At 37.4% G+C, this 27387-nt stretch overlaps 1 long non-coding RNA gene across 3 annotated transcripts in view; it reads left to right on the plus strand.

Annotated features, from left to right (window-relative positions):
- The first annotated feature begins 755 nt into the window (after window positions 1-755).
- The window catches only part of LOC121035486 (uncharacterized), an 83348-nt gene continuing 56716 nt past the window's right edge, over window positions 756-27387 (plus strand). For all 3 annotated transcript variants that reach the window (XR_005792918.1, XR_005792915.1, XR_005792916.1), the window contains exons 1-2: window positions 756-857; window positions 15525-15613. This is a non-coding gene — a long non-coding RNA (uncharacterized LOC121035486). The remainder of the gene's footprint in view (window positions 858-15524; window positions 15614-27387) is intronic.

The raw sequence follows: 27387 nt of genomic DNA on the forward strand, positions 1-27387 counted from the left end.
CCAAAGTACAGACCATGGCTTTCACGACAACTTCCCTCAAGTTCTGCTTGTGGCTTTTTATCCCCCAAGATTTCAGTGTTTTCCATGGGGGCCCAGATACGAGATTCAGACTTTCCTGATCCAGGAGGTTGACTAGGGGCTGTCCCCGGTCCTCTGCCCACCTGCACTGGGGAGGTGGGGTAGGGTTGGCTCCAAGCGGAGGACAGGCCGAGGGCGTGTCCTAGAGCCGGACCCTGAGCCCAGCCAGCCAGGCGGGAGCTCCCGTTTCCAGAAAGAAGCACCCACGTACACAGAGCGCTTCTCAAACTTGCACCTCAGGGCATCTCCCTGCCAGTCACCACCCCGGACTGGGGTGGGAGTGGGGGTCTCCCTTACTCCCGCTAAATTTATCCACAGTCACATATTATTTTAAGAACGACTGTAAATGTTACATCTACCTGTAGAGCCTATCCTTAGTAATTTCCTAATAAAAATAAAAGTTCAAATTTCCCCACCTCCATGCCTGCGGCTCCTTTCCCAGCTATAGCGCCACGCTAGCGCCTCCCTCGCTATCCCCGGCTAACCCGTGGGCCTCCTATTTTGAGACGCCCAAAAAGGAGGAACCCAGAGCGTGGTTCAGCCCGGGGGGCGGGTCCAGAGGCGGGCCCTCCGGCACCCTCCCCGCCCCCATCTTCGGCACCGACCCCGCGTTTCGCCACCTAGCTGGAGTGGAGCGCCTTGCGTCCCCGGGGAGGACGAGCCCCAGGCTCCTGGGTGGCCCTGGCCCAGTCCCCAGCCAGCGGGAGAGGGGAAGGCTCCCGCGGGCGGGCGTCGGGGATCCTGGCGCTCCCTTGTGGACTGACCCCGAGCACGAAAAGGTAACAGCCGCCCAGGCGCCTGCTCGCAGCTGCCAGGGCTGTGTCTCCCGCGCGGCTCCCTTTGGTGTGCCGGTTCCGAAAGGTAGCTGCACCGCGGGGCTCCTTCGCGAGGACCTGGGGTGAAGAAGCCTTCGCAGCGAAGCCCGCCCCCTCCTCGAATTTGCTGGCATTCCTAGACGGGCAAAATCGCTGCCATCTCTCAGCTGGGAACCCTATCCACTGGCCACTGATCATCCCACTCTCTTTAGTCAGCTGTGACTAAGAGGTCAATTTAGTTTCCAGCAGGAGATAGAAGAGGAGGAGGAGTCTAAATTTTCTGTATTTGCCTCTGGAGAATGCAAGGGTCAGAGATTTGGCTCCTGGGGCTGATTTTAACAGTGTCGCTCCAAGTATGGGGTGTATCTTTGTGGGAACTCTTGAGGAAAACTCTGGTCTCTCCTGATTGGGGTCACACATCTTAGATGAGAGAGGGGTTTATTTTTAGTTTTGGTTTTCCTATCAAGAACTAGACGAAGAATCCATGTAGTGAGGATCTGCCACAGAACCAAATCTCAGCCAACGTTGAGATAGTTCCCATCCCCACTCTTATGTTTTTCCAGCTACCCCCCCCTTTTTAAATTGAAATGTAATTAACTTAGTGTTATATTAGTTTCAGATTCACAATATAATGATTCAACAATTCTGTACATTACTCAGTGCTCTTCAAGATAAGTGTATTCTTAATCCCTTTCACCTATTTCACTCATACCCCCTCCTGCCTCCCCTCTGGAAACCACTAGTTTGTTCTCTGTAATTAAGAGCCTAATTTTTTGTTTGTTTGTTTGTTTGTTTTGTCTTCTTTAACTGTTCATTTTATTTCTCAAATTACACATATGAGTGAAATCATCTGGCGTTATCTTTGTCTGACTCATTTCACTTAGCATTATACCCTCTCGGTCCATGCATGTTGTTGCAAAAGGCAAGATCTAATTTTTTATGGCTGAGTAATACTCTAATATATATATATATATACACACACACACACACACACACACACACACACACACCACATCTTTATCCATTCATCAGTGGATGAACACTTGGGTTGCTTCCATATCTTGGCTATTGTGAATAATGCTGCAATAAACTTAGGGGTGCATATAACTTTTGAAATTAGTGGTTTTTCCCATTTGGGTAAATATCCAGTAATAAGGTTACTGGATCATATGGTAATTCTATTTTTAAGGGTTTGAGGAACTTCCATACTATTTTTCTGCAATGGCTGCACCCATTTGCATTCCTACCAACAGTGCACAAGGGTTGCTTTTCCTCCACATCCTTGCTGACATTTATTATTTCTTGTGTTTTTGATTCTACCCATTTGACAGGTGTAAGGTGATAATGCAGTGTGGTTTTGATTTTCATTTCCCTGATGATGTTGAGCGTCTTTTTATGTGTCTATCGGTCATCTGTACATCTTATTTAGAAAAATGTCTGTTCAGGTCCTTTGCTCATTTTTAAAATCAGATTTGGGGGGATGTTGAGTTGTATAAGTTCTTTATATATTTTTGCAAATAACCATTCAGTAGGTTGCCTTTTTGTTTTGTTGATGGTTTCCTTTGCTATGTGAAGGCTTTTTATTTTGTTGTATTTCCAATAGTTCATTTTTGCTGTTTCCCTTGCCTGAGGAGATAGGTCTAGAAAAATATTTCTACGGCCTACATCAAAGAAATGTCTGCCTATATCTTTTTCTAGGAGTTTTATGGATTCAGGTCTCACATTTAGGTCTTTAACCCATTTTGAGTTCATCTTTGTGTATATGTAAGAAAGTGGTTCAGTTTCATTCCTTTGCGTATAGCTGTCCACTTATCCCATCACCATTTGTTGAACAGACTGTTTTTTCCTATTGTATATTCCTGCCTCCTTTGTCATGGATTAATAGATCATATATGTGTGGGTTTATTTCTGGGCTGTCTATTGTGCTCCATTGTTCTCTGTTTATTTTTGTGCCAATACCATACTGTTTTGATTACTATAGCTTTGTAGTGTATTTTGAAATCTAGGATTGTGATACCTTCAGCTTTGTTCTTTCTCAAAATTGCTTTGGCTATTTAGGTCTTTTGGGATTTCATACAAATTTTAGTATTGTTTGTTCTAGCTCTGTGAAAAATGCTGTTGATGTTTTGATAGGGGCTTCATTAAATCTGTAGATTGCTTTGAGTAGTAGCGATGTTTTAACAGTATTTGTTCTCTCAATCCATGAGCATGGAATATTTTTCCATTTGTTTCTATCCTCTTCAATTTCTTTCATCAATATTTTATAATTTTTGGAATATAGGTCTTTTACCTCATTAGCTAAGTTTATTCCTAGATATTTGGTTCTTTTTGGGGAAATTGTTAAGGGGATTATTTTCTTAGTTTCTTTTTCTCCCACTTTCTGCTATATTACTGTATAGAAATGCAACAGATTTTGGCTTATTTGTTTTGTGTCCTGTAACTTTACTGAATTTATTAGTTCTAGTCGTTTTTTGGTGGAGTCTTTAGGATTTTCTATATATATAGCATCATATTGTCTGCAAATAGTGACACTTTTACCTACTTCTTATCAACTTGGATACCATTTATTTCTTCTTGTCTGATTGCTACAGCTAGGATTTCCAGTATTGTGTTGAATAAAAGTGGTTAAAGTAGACACCCTAGTCTTTTTCTTGATTTTAGAAGAAAAGCCGTTTTCATACCCATCCCTACTCTTTAAAGAGAAACACAGAAAAGTTACCCTTACTTGATTATGAACTCAGAGAAAATGTCAGATAAAATTGATATGTGTATCCATCTAGAGGTGAAATCTTTAGATTGCTCTTAACTAATGTTTGAGGAAAAATCTTACTCCTGGGCACATGGATGGCACTTGGGCAATGAGGCACTTGGTGTGGGTAATTCTGAGGACACAACAACAGCAACAACAGTAACATAACATTTATTGAGCATTTACTATTTGCTATGTGTGATTCTAAGTGAATTACATATACTGTGTAACGTAAAACGTTATTCTGAGTACTTTCACCCATTATTACTTAGTTTTGAAAAGCATGTGAAATAGCTGCTATCATTAGTTCCACTTCATGGAAGAGGAAACTGAAGCAGAATATTTCAGGTGAGTAGGTGCCCCCATTCTTCAGCTGCTATGAATATAGGCTGCCAACAGCTCACAGCTGCACCTTCTTTCAAGAATTGCCTGATGGGATGCCTGGGTGGCTCAGTCAGTTGGGCGTCCCACTTCAGCTCAGGTCATGATCTCACAGTTTGTGGCTTCTAGCCCCACGTCAGGCTCTGTGCTGACAGCTCAAGGCCTGGAGCCTGCTTCAGATTCTGTGTCTCCTTCTTTCTCTGCCCCTCCCCACACTGTGCGCGCATGCTCTCTCTCTGTCTCTCTGTCTCTCAGAAATAAATAAATGTAAAAAAAAAAAAAAAAAAAAGAATTGCCTGTTAAGGAAAGTTGCTCTGCCAAGAATGCCCAGGAGGTTACATCCCAAGACTCTCAAATGTGGTCTGTAGCTAAGGGATGACTGGTACTGGGGTACCTCCTGCCTTAAGGAGGAATCCCCCCCTGCCATGTATTCCTGGTTTGCAGCTCCCTGTGGATCAGGCTGGGGTGGACTGCAGTGAGACCCACATCTTTGCCTTGCTTTTTCCCTTTCCCTTTGCTGCTTATCCCAATCATAGTTTTATTTTGGGCACACTGAGTTGGGGGTACTAGTAAGCATTCCTGTGGACGATAACAGTGGGCTTTTGGAAGTGCAGCTCTAGGGTAGCAAGACAGAGCATTTTCCAACTTCATTTGTCACAGCAACATATAATTGTCTTCACAGTAAGTTACGCATTTCACCTGGTTTTTTGAGTCCATACCTTAGAGTTCTTCCCCAGATCCTAACTTGCACATGAGCCTTTATTTGTTCTACTCCAGTCAATTTATTTCCCTATTAGATTGTTTTCTTACACATTTACTCTATCAGGTAAGTACTTACACATATTTTTCTACATACTTGTATTGTCTCCTCTATCAGTACTTTGAAGAAAGTTGAACAGAAGAATGGGCACTATTTTACTTAAACAGAGAATCAATCAGCTAATGAACTACTTTTCGGCACGAGCAATCATTCATTCTAAAATATAGTTTGGTTAGTGTTTTTTATCTGCACCTTAATAGCTTTGTAGTTTTAAGAATAGCAAAATCTGTAATATATTAATTTTTTTTTTCTAATATAATAGTAATGGATAGTAATCTCTCCTTTGGAAATGTGTGTGTTTTTTGTCTTTTGTTTTTAAGGTGGTAACACTCAGTGTTTCAAGGATATGGGGAAATGGACACTTTCCCATTGTTGGTGGGAATGTAAATTTCTCCAGGGATTATGGAGGGCAATTTGACAATGTATATTCAAATTCAGAATGTGCAGAGCTTTGTTTTTGCAACTCTACTTTTAGAAATTTACCCTTTAAGAGTAATTGGATAAGTGCAAACATTTGTATGTGCAGGAATGTTGATCCTATTGCAGTTTATAATTTTTAAAGGAAAGGACTTCTATTTCAACAACTATTTATTGGGTGCCTGTGTCTGCTGGGCATTGTAGTAAGTACAGGGCTTTAACAATCAGCTATAGTTGTTCCCTGCCTTCGTGTAGCTTATGGTAAAGGAAAGAAGACAGCCAATTAAACATTCATTACCATTAGCACTGCAGTGCTAATGGTGTAGAATGTGGTTGAAATGCCTATAAAGGGAGCTGAACCCAGACTTGGTGAGGCAGTGAATAAACAGAATTTCAATAGATTTTCAGTTTTAAATGTAAATGTATCACTGATATAATCAGAAAAAAATGTTGCTTTTTAAAATTTTGGAATAAAATAAAATAATACACGTTAAGTGTAAGAAATTTGGCAGTTATAGAAAGATTATAAAGAAGAAAATAAAAATGACTAAAAATTCCATTCCTAAGATGATCAGTTGTAACAATTTGGTATATTTCCCTCCATTCTTTATATGCATATGAATGTACTGGCTGTTTTCACAATGACACCTGTTTTGTAGATCTGTTTGAAATTTTAATATAGTTAATATTAAAATAATTTGAGCTTACTATCTATATATATTCTATCACAGAGTAAAATTGAATTCTGAAAATTACAGTTTATTATGCTTCATCGAGCTAAATTCCTATATGTATTTGGAGAATATATTGACATCAAATAAAGCAATTCACTTTGTGTTTTTTAAAAAATTTGGCTCAATTAAATTGTTATGTATTAATCATATCAATAATAATATTCTTCTGGTTGCTGGCATTCACATAAGATTATAGGGTTAAACCAATTAAAAGTTCCTTTTTCATGAACTTATATGAGTAAATTATTCAATTCCATTAGAACAGTGCCAGCCAAGATGGGAGTGTTAATTTGCTTCCCAATGTAGGCAGGAGGTATAGTGGAGCAAAGTTCTTGATTTAAAGATTATGTATTGCATTATCTCTGCCATATTGCTTTGGTAGACTATGGTGCTGTTGTCACTGATTCCTTTTTTTAAAATAGCTGCCAAAAACCAGAAGAATTAAGTCAGCAAATTTTGTATGTCAGTCGTAGTTATGTTAAATAACCAGGAGAGTTTCTTCCTTACATAGGAAGCCTGAAAATGTAAACTGCTTTCATGAGTTAATACATGCAAAGTGCTTGCAAAATTGCCTGAAACATACTAAAGGCTCAATAAATTACTATTATTATTATTACTACTATTAATAAGAGCAAACAAGTTATCAGAATAAGTCTAGGGGTATCTTAGATCTATGTTGAGATTCTCGTCATCAGGTATGGGATGTGAAGAGTAAATTGTTATCAAGATATTGGATGGAGGTCATACTTTTTTGTGTTGAGGCCTAAGACCTAGAATAAAATTTTAAAGAAACATATTCTATGGGATATTCTATTGGGATAAATAAACATATTCTATTGGGATAAATAAACTCAACCAAACTGAGTTGTATTTCACTTTCTAGCATAACTCTTAGTCTGTAACACTATTTTGAAATTGAATTCCCTAGATGAAAAGGACTGTTGATGCTCTTGTATAGGTCCATGGAGTCTTTTTGGTGAATGTGATCTCTATTTAATTGAGTTGACATGAGATTGAACTACATTCATGGGGTGACTCATAGCCATAAATCAAGAAATGGCTTGTCATCATGCAAGAAATTCTCAATTTGCTGTAATGGCTTTATTGTCTTGGTTGTAATCAAACTTGCCTATCTATAACATGACCACTGAATTCCATACTTTGTACTTCAATTCTTCTAAGTAAATCTGTTTCTTAAAGTTATTTCAATGGAGTTTATCTGTAAACTCTGTAAAGTTAAAAGTCAGGATCACATAAACACAACATGTTCCCTATGCTATAAATCTAGTCCAGATTTTTAGAAGAAATTGTGTGTGTGGGGACAGGTAGAATGTATTCCATGTAAATACACTTTGTTTTACAGAGCAAAGATTTTGAAAAGCTGAAAACACTAAGCACTTAGGTTCATTTAACCTAAGCAAAGAATCCAAGAAAATCTCAGAGAGGTAAAGAAATTAAAAAAGATTTTTTTCCTGATATACGATTATTCCAATATATGAAATATATCATTCCAATATATTATCCGTTATGCTTTTCTATCATTTTTAGCAAATATAGGTTAACACCATAAAACATAAAGCTAAATTATTTTTCCTGTATTTCTACTCTCCTAATCCTTGTCTTAATTTTAGGGTTTTAGAAAACAAAATGGGATTAAATAAAGAGGGTTGGAGTATTTACATTTTCATTTGGTTTGGTGAAGCTATTCTCTTCTTTCATTTATTTCATTGATTGATTAAAGAAATATTTATGATTGGGGTGCTACTATATACTACATTTGAGCTATATATTTGAGGTAATTGATTTTGAATGTAAATCAATTCATTTAAGCCTATTAAAATGTTGTCTGTAATTTTAATTTACTAATCTTTAAACAAACTTCAGTGATCTGTTATATAGATATGGATTTCTGCCTCTAAGAGATTAGGTGAACCTTCTCTGCTTCTATTAAAATTTTAATAATCTCAGGTAAATTGGATTTACATTTGTCATTTTTTAGCCTTTAAAGGATGTTTTGTAAACCAGCTATAAAGTTAAAAGAGGTATTGATTTTTAAACATTTTAAGATACGAAGCATTCCAGAGTATCCTAAAAAATAAAGTGCCATATTGCCAGTATTCATCATTTTTGGCATCAGACAGTTCTAAAAGTCAGTATTTTCCGTGCTTGTCAAATTGTCTTGAATCTACCTTATGCCATTTTAGCCTGGGAGGACCTAACCCTGGTAAATATTACAGCCATGTAAATCCTTGTTACTAAGAGCTGATATTCTTGTGTAAGTACACATAGTCCTCAACTGTGAATTTATAACTTTGAAAAAGTAGCATAAACAAACATGATGGAAGTTAAATTTATCTTTCTCATGGAACCTATTTTAAGTAGAGAATTATGTTCCTGAAGGTATAAAAATAGACACCATATTTACTCAACTCTTTATGAATCATGTATGCTATGACGTATATAGTTTCTTGAGGATGCATACAGCAATCAAGATAGCATTAAATTACCAAGCACTTGTAAGGTACTGGCAGAGATCACCAGAAAAGGTTTTCCAGGGTAGGAAGAAGTGCTGGGCAGATAGAGGCTGAGGATTCTGATGGCAGAGTGGCTTTTAGGGTCAAGAGCTGAGTGCAGAGTATTTTATGCAGTAAGTAACACACTGGCTTTTAGTCATTGCTGCCCCATTGAACCCCCTGTTTTCAAAGGTCTTCGCCTGCTAACAAAAGTCATTTATTAATAGTTAATTTCTCTCTCTGCTTTTCCAAATCAAAAATATAGCTTACTATCAGTCAGCACTTTTGTTCATGCCAAGTTGCCATGATTCCAGCTAAAGCAAATAAAAGTTCTGTTATTCTGGGGTTGCCTGGGTGGCTCAGTTGGTTAAGGATCCAACTCTTGATGTTAGCTCTGGTCTCAATCTCAGGGTTGTGAGTTCAAGCCCTGTGCTGGGCTCCATGCTGGGTGTGGAGCCTACTTAAAAAAAAAAAAAAAAAAGTTAGAAGTTATATTATTCTGGGCAGCTTTATAACAGGTAAATTAATGATCTCATTAAGTTTTTGGAAATATTCGAAGTTCAAAAATCCCTGCCCACCCAGAGACCCCTTTTAATTCTTTAAGTAGCTCTAGAAGTGACGCATTGGAAATCCCCATTCTGGATGTTGTCAAAAAGAGACTGGTACGGATGAACAGTTTGTACGTAATCAGATAGGAGTAACTCGGAATAAAAGGACTGTAAACCAGAGAATTTCCTCTGCATTGTCATAAAGGTAGATATGTAAATGAATGTTATGTGCATTTTAGGTAAGAAGAAAGCACTGAGGTGAACATAACTACATTCCTTACGCTTTAACCACCTTTCTACGAAGTGCCAATTACCAATTTCCATTTGCTTCATCTCACCTCAGCCACCCACCCACCAGTGCTAATCTCTAGCCGTGATGCAGTGACTAGAAGAAAGGGATTCATTCTCCTTATGTACTCTGTATCTGCAGCCAGGTGTGTTGAAAAAGGACCACCTTGGGGCGCCTGGGTGGCGCAGTCGGTTAAGCGTCCGACTTCAGCCAGGTCACGATCTCGCGGTCCGTGAGTTCGAGCCCCGCGTCAGGCTCTGGGCTGATGGCTCAGAGCCTGGAGCCTGTTTCCGATTCTGTGTCTCCCTCTCTCTCTGCCCCTCCCCCGTTCATGCTCTGTTTCTCTCTGTCCCAAAAGTAAAAAAACAAAACAAAACAAAACAAAAAAAAAAAAACGTTGGAAAAGGACCACCTCACAGAGCAACAGTCAAACAGCTACCTCAGCCACACTCCTGGGAGATTTTAGTTTGGAGAACTTGCACATTCAAATGCACCGGTGATTAGTAATAATTGGTTACTACTGGTATGTTTTTTATGTTTGGTTTGAGTCCTCTGAGATTGAGACCCACTAATTCCAAGTTACTGAGTGTAAGCCCTGTGTTTAGCTAAGGCTAAAAAATTTGTAAACTTTTTTTCTATAATTTTAGATTTACAGAAGAGCTTTGAAGATAGTACTGATAGCTCCTGTATACTTTCTACCCAGCTTCCCCTAATGTTAATATCTCATGTAGTCATGGTACAATGATCAAAACTAATAAATTAAGATTGGTTCAACAAATGCGATTCACTACAGACTGTAGATTTCCCTGGTATTCTTTCTCTTCCACGATTCAGGTCAGGATACCACACTGTCTTTAGTTGTCATGTCATGTCTCCTTTGTCTCCTGCAATCTGTGACAGTTCCTTTAATTACCTTGACACTTTTGAAGAGTACAGGTTAGATGTTCTTCAGGTTGGGTTTGCCTTTTTACCACATGATTAGACTGAGGTTGTGGATTTGAGGTACATGATATCTGTCTTAGTAATGGTGATCTTACCCCTGATCGCTTGGCTTAGGTGGTGTGTTCCAGGTCTCTCCACGGTAAAGTCACAATTTTCCTCTTTCCATATTCTGTGCTGTGGGAAATAAGTTACTAAGTCTATCTAAACCACTGGAATTATAAAGTCCAGTTGAGGGGATCTGTCTCCTGGAAGGAGTATTTAAGACATTGTAGACATATGTTAAAAGCACCAGAGTTATTAATATTTGATGAGAGATACTATGAGGCAGTGTGGGGTATCTTTAAAGTTTCACTCACTAATATTAGTTCATCAGTGGATGTTGCCTGCAGCAATTGTTACTTTGGTACTGTGAAAACAAATAACAGAAACCTCATTCAAGATGGAGTCCAGAAATCCTGAAGGGGAAGCTCTCACACACTATCACTCAGACCCTCAACAGGAGAAAACTTACTTTACATATCCCAGGAGGAGGAAGGAGAATTTCTCCTTGTCCAGAAACAGCCCAGCCATTGAGAAACTGCCACACTATGCCAATGAGAAGCCGTGAATTCATCTGTGAAATAGCCGCTTTCCAACTTCTTCCTTTTCACCATAAAAACAAACCCCTCTCTTCTATTCTCTGGATTTGCCTGTGGTTCTCCAAAGTTTGCTTGTCCTGTATTGCAATTCTCTATTTTTGAGTAAACTCATTTTGCTGGTAAAATGGCTGGCTTTTTAAAAAAATTTTTAAAAATGTTTATTTATTTTTGAGAGAGCTAGAGTGATAGTGAACAGGGGAGGGGCAAAGAAACACTGAATCTGAAGCAGGCTCCAGGCTCTGAGCTGTCAGCACAGAGCCCCAATGCTGGGCTCAAACTCACAAACCTCGAGATCATAACCTGAGCCAAAGCCCAACACTTAACCAACTGAGCCACCCAGGTGCCACTGGTTTGTTTTGTTTTGTTTTGTTTAAGTCAGCAGTACTCTGCTGATGGCTTTCCATTTTCCTCATTCTTCCTGTAATGATAGTTCTTCTATAGAAAGAATTGCCTTTTTTTTTCATTTATTCATTCATTCGTGTATTTATATCAGTGTGAACTCATGGATATTTATTGACTTATGGATATTTATTTTATTCTTTGGCTTGTAATTAGTTACTATCCGTGTTTATTGTATTGTTCAAATTACCCCAGCTCTGGCCATCAGGAGCTCTTAAGAGTTGTTTCCTGTGTTCTTTCCACAAACCCATATCTTTTTTCTTTTCTTTTTTTTCTTTTTAAGTGCTAACTTACTTTCTGGCACTGTAAGATGATCCTTCTGGCTTATCTTGTATTTTCTGTACCCTAGCCTAAGAATCAGTAATTTTTTAAGAATCATGGATTCTTGATGGAAAATGTAAATGTAAATATTTATTACATATAAAATGTATGTCTTTATTACATTTTGAGTTGATGATTGTGTATGGTGTAAGATAAAGGTCCAATTTCATTCTTTTACGTATGGATATCCAATTTTCCCAGCACTATTTGTTGAAGAGACTATTCTTTCCTCATTACATATTCTTAGTGCCCTTGCTGAGGATCAGTTGATCATATACGCATGGATTTATTTCTGGGCTTTCTATTCTGTTCCACTGGTCTGTATGTCTGTCTCTATGCCAGTACCATACAATTTTAATTTCTGTAACTTTGTAATATATTTGTAAACCAGGAAGTGTGATGCCTCCAGCTCTGTTTTTCTTTGTCAAGATTGTTTTAGCTATAGAGGATCCTTTGTGGTTCCATATTTTAAGGTTGGCTTTTTGTTTTGTTTTGTTTTAATATCTGTAAAGAATGCCTTTGGGATTTTGATAGGGATTGCACTGAATCTGTGGATCGTTTTGGGTAGTGTGGACATTTTAACAATATTAAATCTTCCAATCCATGAACATGAGATGTCTTTTCATTTGTATATATCTTCTTTAATTTCTTTCATTAATGTTTTGTAGTTTTCAGTGTACAGATATTTTACTTCCTTGCTTAAATGTATTTCTAAGTATTTAATTCTTTTTGATGCTATTGTGAATGGGATATATTCCATCATGACATTGATCTTGGCAATTATTTCAGGTATAGGACACCAAAAGCACAGGCAACAAAAGCAAAAATAGACAGCACTACATCAAACTAAAGGGCTTTTGTGTATCAAAGGAAACAATCAACAAAATAAAAAAGACAATCTATGAAATGGAAGAAAATATTTGCAAATCATTTATCTGGTAAGGGATTAATATCTAATGTACAGAAGAAACTGTTACAATTCAATAGCAAAAAACCCAAATAACCCAATTGAAAACTGGGCAAAGGAACTAAACAGACATTTCTCCAAAAGCATACAAATGGCCACCAGATATATGAGAAGATGCTTAAGCTCAGTAATTATCAGGGAAATGCAAATCAAAAGCACAATAAAATATCACTTCATACCTGTTAGAATGACTATTATCATAAAATCAAAAGACCATGAGTGTTGCTGAGGATGTGGAGAAGTTAGAACTCTTGTACACTGTTCATGAGACGTAAAATGGTACCACTGCTGTGGGAAACAGTATAAAGTCTTCTCAAAAAAATTCAAAATAGGGGCGCCTGGGTGGCTCAGTTGGCTGGGCATCTAACTTCGGCTCAGGTCATGGTCTCGCAGTCCGTGAGTTCAAGCCCCGCGTCGGGCTCTGTGCTGACAGCTCAGAGCCTGGAGCCTGTTTCAGATTCTGTGTCTCCCTCTCTCTCTGCCCCTCCCCTGTTCATGCTCTGTCTCTCTCTGTCTCAAAAATAAATAAACGTTAAAAAAAATTTTAAAAAAATTCTAAATAGAACTACCATGTGATCCAACAATTCCACTTATGGTATTTATCTAAAAGAATTGAAATTAGGATCTTCAAGAGATGTTTGCACTCCCATGTCCATTGCAGCACTATTTACAATCATTGAGGTGGGGAATAACCTAAATGTCTATGAACAGACGAATGGATAAAGCAAATGTGGCCTATCTGTACAATGTAATATTATTTAGCCTTCGAAAAGAATGAAGTTCTGATACCTGTGACAATATGGATAAAACTTGAGGATATTATGCTAAATGAAATAAGCCCATCACAGAACAATAAATATCATCTTTCCACTTATATGAAGGATCCTAAAATAGTCAAACTCATAGGAGCAGAGAATATAGTGGTTGTTGTCAGGGCCTACAGGAAAGAGAGGATGGGGGATTATTACTTAATGGTCACAGAGTTGCTATATGGGATGATGGAAAATATTTGGAAACAGAGTGAATGATGGTTGCACAATGATATGAATGTAAATGCCACTGAATTGTACACTTAAAAATGGTTAAAATGGCATTAAAAAGATATGCTCATGACATGTAGCCATTGTTACTTAAGTGTTTAAGCACCTTAACATTTCAAACCATTTAATCTAGTAGCCATTACAGAAAACTGTTACCTAGCAGGTCAGAAAATGAGAGCTTTTAGTTAGTTAGGCCTTCTTATAAATAATAAAGTCTGTACATCATAAATATTTCACAGAATTAAAATAAATTATCAATGCAAAAAACTATGCTTGTTTAGTAATTAAATGGAGTTTTAATTCTTTAGTAATGAAAAGGAAAACTTGAGGATAGTCCTTATAAATATTTTTCAACAGGTGAGTTGATAAACTGATACATCTATGCAATGAAATACAGCTGGACAATTAAACTGTTGATTCACATGAGACAGGGAGATCTTTAAATGCATTTTGCTAAGTCAAACACAAAAAGCAATGTATTGTATAATTCTACTTACATGATAGTGTGGAAGGCACAACCAAAGGAAAGAAAACAAATGATTTTCAGTGGTTGCCAGAATTGGTAGCTGGAGAATGGATCACCTGGAAGTGGAATTTCTGGGTCATATGATCATTCTATAGCTTTTTGAGTAACTACCAAGCTGTTTTCCAAAGCAGCTGTACCATTTTATACCCCCACTAGCAATGCCCAAAGGTTCCAATTGTTCTAATTTTTCACATACTTACCAACACTTGTTGTTTTTCCCTTTTCTCTTTTTTAAATTAGAGCCATCCTGGTAGGTGTGATGTGGTAACTCATTGTGGTTTTAATTTGCATTTCCAAAGTGACTAAGAATATTAAGCATCTTTTCAAGTATTTATTGGTCATTTGTTTACATTCTTTGGAGAAATATCTATTTAAGTCCTTCGCCCATTTTCAAATTGGCTTGTTTGTCTTGTTACTGTGTTGTAGGAATTTTTTGTCTTCTGGATATTAAACCCTTGTCAGATATATGGTTTGCAAATATTTTTTCCCATTGTATATGTCGTCTTTTCATTTTCTTGATAATGTCCTTTGATGCAAAAAGTTTTTAGTTGTGATGAAGCTCCATTTATTTTTTGTCTTACTGCTTGTGCTTTTGGTATTCTATCTAATAGTCCATTACTACACCTAAGGTCATGAAGGTTTATCCCTATGTTTTCTGGTTTAATAGTGTTTACATCTTATATTTAGGTTATTGATCCATTTTGAGTTAATCTTTGTATATGGTATGAAGTGGTATAAGCATATCTTTGTTTTTAACCTTTTGAAAATGAAAATATTTTAAAGATTTAGTACCACATCATAGTTTTTTCTTAATGATAGAAGACAGATGCAATATTTATGTGTATTATAACCTAATACTTTAGAAGAGGGGAAAAATTCACCTTTGAATTTCTCACTTCTAACATCTTCCAATGAAAGACTCCCAGGCACCAATAGATTTAATTTTTTCTGGTCAATGGTTTATCCTGATTGCTCTGCTGAGCAAGCTAAGTTCTGGTGGAATTCTTACAATTCCGTCATAGAGGTGGGGTGTCTAACACTATGGAATGTTGGGGAAGACCATCTCCTACATCTCCTATCAACTATCAACGTCTCCTACTCCTTCCCTTCCATAGGAGAAGTTTTGCTCTATTAGAATCATACCAAATTCTTATTAATCCAGATAAAGAAGATTACAACTGCCAACATCTACCACATAAAAAATGGCCAGATTTTGGAGAACACATAAAATCGACTCTTTTTTTGGTTATCAGAAACGTGAAAGGGAGCTGAGCTGATATAGAACCTCATAATCATTTACCTTTAGCCCTTCTGTAAGCTATCGTTTGTTTTCTTTCTTTTTTTAAGATTCAACTACGTCAAAAGAAGAATATGTCATTTCATAGTTTTCCAAATGAAGTACAGCTCCAACTCTGCCAGACCACAATCTATTGAGAGTAAGTGACACAGAAATGTTCTATCTAGGTCTTAGCAGTCCCCTAAGGAAAACAGTGGCAGGTGGTATGTAGAGTTTAACAGAACTTCAGAGACAAAAGACATGTTACAAATTGAATATTGGCCAAAAGAAACATATAATAGTTTGGGGTTTGTGCTTTGAACTCTGTAATGTAATAATGAGTTTTCAAACCAATCTAGAGGAAACTAAAACTGAAAATAGGATGAAGACCAAAATTTATTATAAGCAAAATAAGAAAACAATAAAAAATGACTGGACTGCTAAGATACTCCATTTACTTATCTAGAATGAGAAAAAACATGGAAAATGTATTAAGTAAAGTACCCTAAATTTTGTGATAAAAATCTGAAGTTGACATTTGCAATTTGAGGTTACCCACAATCTTTTGAACATGGCTGCATTTTGAAATGGCTACATTTTTTATAGTTCTCAATAATGTAAACCCCACCATCTCAATGTAGAACATAAAACCAAACCAAAGCATTAAAACAAAACCTACCTTTTCCAGCCCCTCCCCCCACTTGTCTTTTAGGATATGGGTTCATGATTTAGATTCTGATGGATATATTTTTATGACATTAATATGTGTGGCAGAAAAGGTAGGACGGGGGCATCCATTTTGGTGGTACAGGAATTAGCAAAAACCGCATGACTCTTTGCTCAGATGTGGTGGCTCTAATTTCCTGACTGTGGTGGAAACACTGTAGTTCTGGGGTCTGCTCAGCATCTTCAACAAGTTGTTCCTGGAAGTTTGGCCTAGAAATGATTTCACTAACCTTTCCAAAGATTCTATAAACTACCTAATACCTGTAGTAAATCCTTTCTTTCTCAAACCAATCACAGTGGATTCTGTTGTCTGCAACCCAGATCCCTGTTTAATATAAGATCCGTTGTGTATATGAGTCTTTCTTGGAAAAAGTTAAATAATGTAGCATTAATAGAAAATCTCATTTTATAAATCATGAATATGTAGACATTTTTATGGAAAGTTACTTTCATTTAGCACCAGTTCATTCAATGGAGATTGATATTAATATTTATTCAGATTTCTCCTTTTAAATGGAGAATAAAACAAAATGAATCAATGTATCTATAACTAATTAATGATGTTCATAGACTCTTCTTAGAATTCAATATACAATATACATATATAGCCGTGTGTATATTTTTGTAATCATTTTAATTTCTGAATGTGGAGGTATTAAATTTTTTTTTTCTATTCCTAACAAAAATACTCTAATTTTTGTTATTTGTTGGATTGGAGCAGTTGTATGTATAGGCTTAACAAGAAAAAAATCTTAAGGAAGATGATGATTCTAGTCAAACTGTAAATATTCTCAAATGCTTCAAGTATATGCTCCGGAAGTATAAAATTAAATGTCTTAGCATGAGAAACCTATTTAGTATTGGCATTCCTTCACATCACTCAAGTAGGCTACTGAAGAATCATTCTGGAGTTACAGTATAATACAAAAGTGGAGTATAGGCCGATGTGAATATTTTATAGTTTATTGTATGCGTGGGTATTGTTAAATTTTAATGCTGCAAAAGAAATCGGTAGCCCTGGAATCCTTGTGTCAATGAGACATAGAGGAGGCTAGTGATCCAATTAGTATAATGGGCATCTGGCAGCCAAATGATGCACTTCAAAACCTGGCTGAGAATGACTGGCCCTCATCCATACTTTCACAATATAAAGGAGAGAAAACAGGATGTGGAACCCTCCTGCTCTTTCTGTGCTGCTTTAAATCCAACTGAATCTTGAAAACCAGACTTGCTATCCATATATTATTTCTCCATTCCCCATGCCTTCTTCCTCTTCCATCACATACTTATTATTGGCTTCACTTTCATGATTCCATGGTAGTCCTAGTGACTATTCTCCTATTCTTAGTTCATAGAAACCGACCATTATTTTGAGGATATTTCTGTGATGAGGCGGTTACTTCAGGAGTTTTTAGTCATTTTTCAAGTCTACAGATTAAAGTAGTGGCTTTTAAAATGGTTATCTGTTAACATGAACAATAGAAAGTTAGGAGTCTTCACATTTTAATCTTGTGATCTTCTTTCCAAAGACAATGGAACGTAGAGCATGGTAAAACTTCCTTCATGCATTTTTTTTCCCTTGGAACTAGAATCATAATTCTTTTATTTTTTTTATTGTATTTTACTTATTTAATTTTTTTCAAAGTAGGCTTCACGCCCAGCATGGAGCCCATTGTGGGGCTTGAAATCACAACTCTGATATCAAGATCTGAGATGAGATCAAGAGTCTGACACTAAGGGGTGCCTGGGTGGCTCAGTTGGTTGGGCGACTGACTTCAGCTCAGGTCATGATCTCATGGTCTGTGGGTTTGAGTCCCCTGTTGGGCTCTGTGCTGACAGCTCAGAGCCTGGAGCCTGCTTCAGATTCTGTGTCTCCCTCTTTTTTCCCCTCCCCCTTGTGTTCTGTCTATCAAAAATAAATAAACATTAAAAAAAAAAAAGAATCAGATGCTTAACCAACTGAGCCACGAGGCACCCCTAGAATCATATTTGTTTAAGAAAACATATAACCTTATTTAAAATTTTTCTTTATTTGTATTATTATGCCCTATATGTTGAGATACAGTCAGATATGAGCTTCTTCTGCCCTTACGTGTCTTGCTGAATGTGCCAAAATCCTGGGGCTTTGACTTTTCTCTTACCTAGGCCACTTCTCAGGATTGATAATGTAGCTGGCAATCCTGAGAAGATAATACATTGCAGTTCTTGTATTGCACCTGGTCTCCTTTCAGACAAACAGGCTTGCTTACTGCTTTTTATAAAAGCTGCAGATTCCCTAAGCTTTGGCTCTCCTCTGAGTGACTCACCCCACTGCATATGCAGGCTCCACTGGGCTCTCAACATTGCCTTGTGGGACTTGGGCACTGGTACAACCATACTGATACTCCTGTTATCCTTTTTGCTGCAACTAGTAACTTTCTTTGTCTCTGACTCAAGAGTCTCATATCTTCTGTCAGCATCCACAAAACTGTGGCAGGCTTACTTAGTTTGAATAGTTATTTCGGTGGGAGCTTTCCTGCTTCTAACTTTCGTTCACAGCATCAAACTTATTGAAGTAGAGCAACATCCCAATATTTTATTTATAAAATACCTTCCTTTTGAACGGTTCAAATCACTGTTATATAATATGTTTTTCCCCTAAAAAGTTTTTTTTAATGTTTATTTATTTTTGAGAGAGACAGAGACAGGATGCGAGTGGGTTGGGGCAGAGAGAGAGGGAGGCACAGAATCTGAAGCAGGCTCCAGGCTCCAAGCTGTCAGCACAGAGCCTGACGTGGGGCTCAAACTCACAAGCTGTGAGATCATGACCTGAGCTGAAGTCGGATGCTCAACCGACTGAAGCCACCCAGGTGCCCCTTCCCCTAGAAAGTTTTTATGAAGTATGTAGGTACGGGTTAATCCCATTTTGTAAATGAGGAATTGGCGGTAGAGATTAAGCGATGTTCTCAAGATCACTTAATTAATTCATAGCACACAAGTGCTAGAATTCAGGTGCCTACTTCTCACTGATAACACAGGGATGGGGTGTCTGTAATATATAATACTGCCATCTTCCTTCTCACTAACATTCTCTGTAATGATACTTGTCTAATTCAGACCATAGAATTTATAACTGGTATTCTTCCAGGAAGGAAGAACTCTTGGTAGTATAATTACTAACTGAAAATCTGAAATTATTTAGACTTCCTAATATTTCGTAAAGCATGTTCTGTTCCAGCATTCACAAACATTACTCATATATTAAAAAAACAAATAATGTTTGCTTTTAGCCTCAAATATAGTGTTTCTTGCAGAGTAGTCCTCATCAAAATAATCTGGAGAGCTTTTTAGGAATATAGGTTGCACACCAGACCTTTCAAATTAGAATTTTCTAGAGTATAAAGGAGTCTTGAGTTTTTTTTTAAATCAAATGTCCCAGGTAATCAAAAAAATTTTTTTTTAATGTTTATTTATTTTTGAGAGAGAGAGACAGACAGAATGTGAGCTGGGGAAGGGCAGAGAGAGAGGGAGACACAGAATGCAAAGCAGGTTCCAGGATATGAGCTGTAAGGACAGACCCCAATGTGGGGCTCAAACTCACAAACTGCAAGATCATGACCTGAGCTGAAGTCAGACACTTAGCCAACTGAGCCACCCAGCCGCCCCATCCCAGGTAATTTTTTATGTCCATTAAAGTTTGCCATGCATTACTAACAGGGAGAGGTTGTTTCTCTAAAATAGGTGTGTGCAAACTACCTTCCTTTGGCTAAATACCTACAAATAGGGGAAAGTAGCAGATTTACAAAACCATTTCTGAATATAGTACTTATGAAAGGTCTTGATGAAAGGAATGCAAGTCAACACCAAATGTATGTCTTTCAGAAAGCCAAAACTCTTTCCTTACATCATGAATTTAGCAGTAGTGGATTGAAAAATGCCTATATTTGGTGAAATAGCACACTTTAAGGAATTCATTTATATGGAGACCTTCTGTTTTGTGGTTGTGCAACACCTCCTTTTGCCTATTCATAAATCCACTCGATATGTTTTCATTGAGTGCCTACTTTCTGAGCCAAGCGCCATTCTAGGCACTGATGCTACAGTAGCGGACAAGTTGGCTGGCATCCCTGCCTTCAAGGTCTATACCAGAAGAGGATGATAATTGCTTCTTAACAAAAAGTAAAATTCTTTACAGATGAAGATAAAAGGATTTTGTTTGCCACCAGGGACTCCAAACTTGCCATTTTGCAGAAGAAATGTTTTTTTTAATATTTTTTCTTTACAGATTTGAAACTGAAAGTATGGTTATAAGATAGACATATATCAAAGGAATCCTATTTGATTCTTGCTGGACATTTAAAGGTCACGTCAAGTAATACGAGCAGGAACAAAAATAGCAACTCTGAAATTTTAAGTCAGTTTGAAAGAAGGTGACATCAAAGGGGTAAATATTGCCTCAATTTCTTGGTCTCCCACCATGATTTTTTATGAAAAAAATTTTAATTATGTGTGTCATTACATTAAAATAATTTACATAGCATGCTGTAGTATTGACCTCAAGTATGAAATATTTGAGTAATTGAAATGCTTAGAAAAAACACATTATTCCCTAGGGTAGAGCCAACAGATAGCCTAATATATATTTCATCAAATATAGGACACACAAGATTCATAAATGATTGTTATATGAATGATTAACCAGTTAAATGAGTTACAAACCATATAAATTTGGAGGCTGAGTGGCATTAAAAAAATAACGTGTACCCCAAATAGTTACTGATTAAAAGAGCTCCTTTTGATTCTTTAAAGAAATTCTATCCTTGCAAAAAAATTTATGCAAAAGGGATAGGATTTAGGGCAAGAGAGCAGCTTGTGTGTAGTAATAAAATTTATTTCGTAACTTTATTTAGTTGAGGACAGATTGGATTTGGAGATTCTTGAATCCAAAAGTCCCTAAGAGTAAAGGTCTTGGGAGGTGAGAACAGTTGTTAGAGTTGATTTTGGGAATGTCATTTGAGGTCAGATATGATATTGGAAACAGTGCTGAAGAATCTGGACTTCGAGCTCTTTGATAGTCTTTAAGTAGGAAGGAGATGGATCAGATTAACATTTAGATAGGTGACTGGTGTAATGATGTGGGGGCTGTATTAGCAGAGAAAGGACAACATGGATTTGGAGAACAGTTGGGAGATCAATGAGCAGATCTTGGACCAGGGCACCAGCCATGGGCATACCAATTAACAGGTGGATTCAATATATTTTACTTGTAAGAAATTCAATGAGAAGGGCAAAGGAAAAAGAATAGATGTATTTCTAACAATTTTCAATAAAAATCAATCCTTATTTTTGCATGGCATTCCCACTGATGAATTAGTTATGAATCATCATTGTTGGGTCGAAAATTTCTTGATAGACTGAGCATTGGTCAAGGAGCTAACCAACCTGTGACTGGCTGAATATTCTCATGCTGGAGGTGTTTTGGAGGCACTCTTGGAACCTATGACTCACTGTGGACTCCAAGATCTTCCCCAGGACCAGTAACTGTTAGTGATAGATGGAGCCTTGGAGGTCAGCTAATGGATTGCTTATGTTGATACAGATATATATGGAGTATATATATATGGAGTATATATATGTATATGGAGTATATATATATATGGAGTGTATATATATATATATATATGGAGTATATATATGGAGTATATATATTATATGGAGTGTATATATATATATGGAGTGTATATATGTATATGGAGTGTATATATATATATGGAGTGTGTATATATATATATATGGAGTGTGTATATATATATATGGAGTATATATAAAGAGAGAGAGTATATATATATATATATACATATACTCCATATATATATATATGGAGAGAGAAAGAGATGAGAATTGACTTACACTATTATGGAGATCAAGAAATCCCACACTCTGAATCTGCTGCTTTCAAGCTGGAGAACCAGGAAAGCCAGTGGTGTAATTCAGTCCAAGTCTAAAGGCCTAAGAACCAAGGGAACCAATGGTATAAGTGCCAGTTGGAATCCAAAGGCCCAAGAATTGAGGGCCTGACGGTGTAAGGCCCTGTCCAAGTCCAAAGGCCTGAGAATTAGGACTGCCAAAGTCCAAGGACAGGGGAAGACGGATGTCCCGGATGTCCCGGCTCAAGCAAAGAGAGATTTTAAATTTAAAGTCATACCACCCTCCCTTCTCTAAGATAACCTCACCTTGACTTCTATTGCTACATCTTTTTCAATACCATAGTCATAAAACAGTGCTATAATTTTGTACATAGTTACACTAAACCATCCCTCCTCATTGAGCATCATGGATCTAGGTCAGCATCTCCACTCCGAGTGGAGCCTTTGTCTTGAGAACAAAGCATCCTTTTTTCTTAGTGGTAAGTTGTTGAATGGAGCTAGGACACAGTCCTATGCATGGTTACAGATCATGCAGCTGTTTAAGCACTTGAAATAGTCCGGACTAAAGACTTGTTTGACCTGGAGTTCTGGTTTTATACCAGAGTTGGTATAAATTAATCCTACTGGAGTTGATAGATTATCTGAATGGAAAGTCCAAGCCAATCCTTATGTATCAATTGTATAAGATTTAAGATTTATATTTTTTTAAGATTTATATATATATTTTTTATTTATATATGAAATTTATTGTCAAATTGGTTTCCATACAACACCCAGTGCTCATCCCAAAAGGTGCCCTCCTCAATACCCATCACCCACCCTCTCCTCCCTCCCACCCCCCATCAACCCTTAGTTTGTTCTCAGTTCTCAACAGTCTCTTATGCTTTGGCTCTCTCCCACTCTAACCTCTTTTTTTTTTTTTCCTTTCCCTCCCCCATAGGTTCCTGTTAAGTTTCTCAGGATCCACATAAGAGTGAAACCATATGGTATCTGTCTTTCTCTGTATGGCTTATTTCACTTAGCATCACACTCTCCAGTTCCATCCACGTTGCTACAAAAGGCCATATTTCATTTTTTCTCATTGCCACGTAGTATTCCATTGTGTATATAAACCACAATTTCTTTATCCATTCATCAGTTGATGGACATTTAGGCTCTTTCCATCATTTGGCTATTGTTGAGAGTGCTGCTATGAACATTGGGGTACAAGTGCCCCTATGCATCAGTACTCCTGTGTCCCTTGGATAAATTCCTAGCAGTGCTATTGCTGGGTCATAGGGTAGGTCTATTTTTAATTTTCTGAGGAACCTCCACACTGCTTTCCAGAGCGGCTGCACCAATTTGCATTCCCACCAACAGTGCAAGAGGGTTCCCGTTTCTCCACATCCTCGCCAGCATCTAGAGTCTCCTGATTTGTTCATTTTGGCCACTCTGACTGGCGTGAGGTGATACCTGAGTGTGGTTTTGATTTGTATTTCCCCGATAAGGAGCGACGCTGAACATCTTTTCATGTGCCTGTTGGCCATCCGGATGTCTTCTTTAGAGAAGTGTCTATTCATGTTTTCTGCCCATTTCTTCACTGGGTTATTTGCTTTTCGGGTGTGGAGTTTGGTGAGCTCTTTATAGATTTTGGATACTAGCCCTTTGTCCGATATGTCATTTGCAACTATCTTTTCCCATTCCGTTGGTTGCCTTTTAGTTTTGTTGGTTGTTTCCTTTGCTGTGCAGAAGCTTTTGATCTTCATAAGGTCCCAGTAATTCACTTTTGCTTTTAATTCCCTTGCCTTTGGGGATGTGTCGAGTAAGAGATTGCTACAGCTGAGGTCAGAGAGGTCTTTTCCTGCTTTCTCCTCTAAGGTTTTGATGGTTTCCTGTCTCACATTCAGGTCCTTTATCCATTTTGAGTTTATTTTTGTGAATGGTGTGAGAAAGTGGTCTAGTTTCAACCTTCTGCATGGTGCTGTCCAGTTCTCCCAGCACCATTTGTTAAAGAGACTGTCTTTTTTCCATTGGATGCTCTTTCCTGCTTTGTCAAAGATGAGTTGGCCATACGTTTGTGGGTCTAGTTCTGGGGTTTCTATTCTATTCCATTGGTCTCTGTGTCTGTTTTTGTGCCATAAGATTTATATTTTTTAATCATTTGGTTAAAATGATGCATACTTATAAATCTACAAGTTCCTAGAATTTCATTGTAAGAATAATGTCAGAACTAAAATAATTCTAAAAGAGGTGCATTTGTTTTAGTTTTCAGGAAATCTGCCTTTTAACTAATGGCAATCAGCCTACTTTGATTTTATGTAAAACAGATGTATAATTTCTGGTGATGAGTAAAGAAGTATTTGATGATACTCATAAAAATGATTAATATTAAAAAAATCTTTTTGGGAAGCCTACATAAATTTCAAAGTCCCAAATATTTACATTGAGAATGAATACTAAGGAAAATTAAGTGTCTCTATTTAAATGTTAGATCTTAACACTGTGCTGATGGATCATTAGTGTTAATTAGATAACAAACCATCATAGATGCAGGAGAGGCAAAATTTTCCCTCTACTCTTCTAGGATTTTTCATCTGGGGTAGAAAATGTAACTGATATATATAGCAGATTACTCAGAGAAAAGCATACACATTTATGTAAGTTTTATGTGATGTAGGAGCGCTCACCGTGACATGAAGACCCAAAGAAATAGCAAAATTGTAGAAAGTACTTTTATATGAGGTGGAACAGAGGTTAATTGTGGGAAAGTCACTAGAATATATGGGGAGGCTAAAGGAAGATAAGAAGTATTTTAACAAGTTCTGTTTGTACAGAATCTCTCAGCTTTGACTCCCTGTTGAAGCATGGTTCTTTTTTCCTGGTACAGGGAGGGCATCTTTCACATGGCAGGGTTTTTTTTTTTTTAATATTTATTTTATTTATTTTGAGAAACCGAGAGAGAGACAGAATCATAAGTAGGCTCTGTGCTGTCAGCACAGAGCCCGATGTGGGGCTTGAACCCATGAATCGTGAGATCATGACCTGAACCAGTATCAAGAGTCGGACGCTTAACCGACTGAGTCTTCTAGGCATCCTTCACATGAGAGTTTTTAATCACATATTTTCAGGAAGAAAAGTAGGACATTAGAATGCCCTTCTTGCACCTGCTGTTTTTTAAGTGTCCTTAGCTCGAAATAATCCTTATGCCAAAGTGGCGTATTTTGGGGTGCTGTGCAACCTGTCACCCACTCACAGACCATAGGGATTTTTCAAGGATTAAATTAGAAAACCCTTATAAAACTATCAGACCCATGCCTGGCAGAACAACACCCACTACATGGTAGTCTTTACTTTCGTTGCTGCTAATTATAATTAAAAATAATTACGTGCTGTTGACAGATACATACCCTTCAAATCAACTTTAAAAAATTGTGACTTTAAATGCTGTATTGCTTAGGAAAACAGTTGGCTGCTTCATTGTTATGTTTATAATTTGAAGTTAAAGTGCCTATTCTCAGGGGTGTTCTGTGATGCTCCTGAAATTCTTGATGAGGTGGGAGCCCTGTGTACTGCTGGTTGGCAACTGAGGTATATTTTGTCACACAAGCCAGTGTCAGGTGGAAAGCAGAGTTTTTCATTTTCATTATTTTGGGGGAATGTGATTTACAAGTGTTTAACAGGGCTTATAGCAAGCTCAGGTGTATATTATAATTTCCTTGTTACTTAAAACATTTCTTAGGTTAATCTGAGGAGTCACATAGCCTTAGTTACGGGGTGATGGTGATCTAACATTTGTGGCTCTAAGGTTTTTGTTTTTTTCTCAAAACAAATGGCTTTCCAAAGCTATTTAGGCCATGTGTTCCTACTCTGCCTTATAAATCTTGATGTGCCAGGTACTGGAGCGATTGCTTAGTTGATCCCTTGGGAAGCCTGAAGTGAAAGCATTGATTAGGCTCTTTTGGGCTGAGAGCCCTATTCAGCTATTCAGCTGGCAGAAAGTCTTTGTTTTTTCATTAGGCAAACTAGTGGCAGCAGAATCTTGCCTAGAGATACTTATTCTTATTAGCATGGTCATGAGCACTGCCTACTGCCCACTCACAAGTCCTGTTGGTAAGCCATTCTGGAAGCAGAGGAATGTGCTCCAATCTGTATTTATGTAGAATTTTTAAAATGGATACACTTGTCAATGCTTATCGGATAAAGCTCATGAGATTTTCTGTGTATTTGCTAGGATAAATCATTCTGTGATATGCTGCTCAAATTCAGAGTGGAATGTACTGTAATCTGATTTGAAAGTGTCATGGGAAATTTCTTCAACGTTTTAGTATTGATGAATATCAACTTAATAGATGCATGCTGTGTACTTCTTTACTGAACCGGTGCTGTGGGAGCTTGATGGACAGCAACGATTATGGCCATTGTAAGTGCCATATACTCAAATGTCCTATGAAAAAGAGCATCAGTAATACAGTGGTATGCAGGATGTGGTTTTCTTTTTAAATATTATATTTTATTTATTATTTATGGACTAAAAAAGAGAGGTGAGCTCCATTAACCCAGTGACCTTTATTTTTTCCCAAGAAGGATAATTGCATTCTAATGGAAATATAGGAACAGTAGGTATTGTAAATACAACTCTCTGAAAGAGTGGGGCTGCTTTGCTTCAGTCTCTCTCTGAAAGCATCCATTGGGGCCCAGCATAAATTTATAAGCAACTCAAATTCTTTACCAAAATAGAAAAATACTGCCAAATGTGTTAGCACTGGGAAAATCGAATAATGTTCTGGTGTTAATCTTCTATTTTCTTCAAACATATCATGTTCTTTTAAAAGTCATAGTCATTGGTTTCATTCAGGACTGGAATTATAGCCTTATAGTAAGTGTCACCATGGTGTATTTTGGAGAGTGCAGTGATGTGTTCCTATTTGTGAGGGCTGTGTGCATCTTGCATGAAAATCATAAATTGAGGGCTCCCACTCTGGTCACTTTCCATTGACCTTCTGCATTTTCTGACCTGATCAAATCTTCTGGTCCTTAAGAGAGTTAATTTTGAAACCCTCCTGAGATCTAGCCAGGAGAAGGATGGAGTCTCAGTTCTGCTTTTGGGCTCACGCTGTGATAGGGTCATAGAGACTCCACAGAGATGTTGTCAAGGAATCTTGAATGCCAGTTCATGCACCACTGATATTCTGTGACTGTTCTTGCCAGAGGCAAATGAGAAAGATATAGATGGTGTACATTTTTTTTTCACAAAACTGAATTTATTCAGAATTTAAAAACAAGATCCTTTAGGGGTACCTGGTTGGCTCTGTAGTTTAGGCAT

The sequence above is a fragment of the Herpailurus yagouaroundi genome, unplaced genomic scaffold (assembly GCF_014898765.1).
Source record: "Herpailurus yagouaroundi ecotype Mexico unplaced genomic scaffold, PumYag 28, whole genome shotgun sequence".
Classification (NCBI taxonomy): domain Eukaryota; kingdom Metazoa; phylum Chordata; class Mammalia; order Carnivora; family Felidae; genus Herpailurus; species Herpailurus yagouaroundi.